The sequence below is a fragment of the Arachis duranensis genome, chromosome 1 (genome assembly GCF_000817695.3).
Source record: "Arachis duranensis cultivar V14167 chromosome 1, aradu.V14167.gnm2.J7QH, whole genome shotgun sequence".
NCBI lineage: Eukaryota > Viridiplantae > Streptophyta > Magnoliopsida > Fabales > Fabaceae > Arachis > Arachis duranensis.
The window spans coordinates 94706587-94708315 of NC_029772.3; positions in this window are offsets into that span (position 1 = coordinate 94706587).

Below are 1729 nucleotides of genomic sequence, written 5' to 3' on the forward strand. Positions count from 1 at the left end.
TAGTTCTTCTTGTTCATCACGGGAGTTACGACCTTTGAGGGAGGATTCTAACTTCAAGAGTTTTCTTTCCAACTCTTTTCGTCGTTCCATCTCCTCTTTTAGGCTCTTTTCGGTTTCCTTTTGCCACTCCCGCTCTTGTTCTAACTGTTCCAGGCGGCTGTGGATTAACCCCATGAGTTCAGTTACGTGGGATGGTCCTCCTTTCTCTGACTCGCGCCCTTCTGAGGAGTTTACCTTCGGGTTTTTTTACCCCGGAGGTGCCTTCTCTATGCTGATTATCCACTTCCTGGTGGAGGGCAAGGTCCACATCGTTATTGCCTGTGTCCAGATTCTCTTGCTCAGAGTCTGTCTCCACATGGCCTTCTTCGTGGGATCTGTCCGCCATCGATGGATGATCTCTCGGGTCCCCGGCAACGGCGCCAATGTTACGGTGGGTAACCGGAGATTAACAGAATAGATGACGTTGGTTGGCCCAATCGCCCGCGGATGGTAGTCTCCGAGCTGGTTCGCACGCTGGAGCCTCCTTCCGACTTGTGTGCGTGAGTGAATGGGGGGTGGTACCTGCAAAGACACTCCGATGCCTAAGTTAGCAAGGGCGTTAGCAGGTCTAGAGAGTATTGGGTTTAGAGATACCTGAGGGGTGTCAGTGTATTTATAGTGGTGAGCCAATAACCACCGTTGGAGTAGTGCCGTATCTTTTGGGTGTTAACCGCCCCTCTATCTTAGGGAGGTTAAGATATGGCTTAATGAAGTGGTTAGAGAGATTTTAGGGGCGGTTACTCATTCAAATGAGTGTTTATCCGCCAGCTAACCTCTAGTCCGACTTCTTCGAAGTAAGTCGTAGTCAACACCGACTTCTTATATGAAGGTCGGTGCTTAGTTAGGCTTAATTCTTCGGATTAAGCCTTTCTATTTGGACCTGGGCCTTTATCATTGGGTCAGGGTATGAACAACACCCATTCTCAACCTCCATGCTTGTCTATAAACACTCTGTTATAAATAAAACATCACCACAAACACTCAATCTCCAACAACTTTTATTGCGTTTGACCCATGGAAGAAATTTGTTTGTTTGTGTGTGTTTAAAGCTCAATAGGGAAGAAGAAGACAAAATGATAAAAAAAAGGCTTAATGTTTTAGTATGGAAATATCTCAAACGACCTCATTTCAAGCTTTATTTAGCGTTAAAAATACGTGCGACTTCTTTTGGCTATGTCCAGTATAGTAAAGGTTAGGTTACGTCATTAATCGCGTTGAGTTTTGGTGACGAAAAATATATGAGAGAATCAAAAAGACTAATGTGGTGCATTTTTTTGAATTTGGAGTCCAAATTAAATAATAACCATTAAAATTTTAAAGATTAAATCAGTACAATTTGCTAATTTCGTAAATTAAAATGAAACTTAGTTCTAGTAGATAACTAGGTATGTAAAAAGAAACTTTTATTTATGATAGTTGACTTTAATTGTAAGAACCATAAACTAATAAAGACTTTTAGAAGGTGAATGAAATGAGTCCCATTCTTATATTTCTAAAATTTCTATGATGGAACCTTATGTCCATCAATACTTCCATCTCTATGATTAATACTTCCATCTCTATGATTGAAAATTTATAGGTATTCTAAATAGACAACACAAAAATGAATGTTCTACCCATCATTAGACCACAGATAAACTCATCTATTGCAAGAAGTCCATCCATTGGTAAAGAATTTTGAAGATGAATT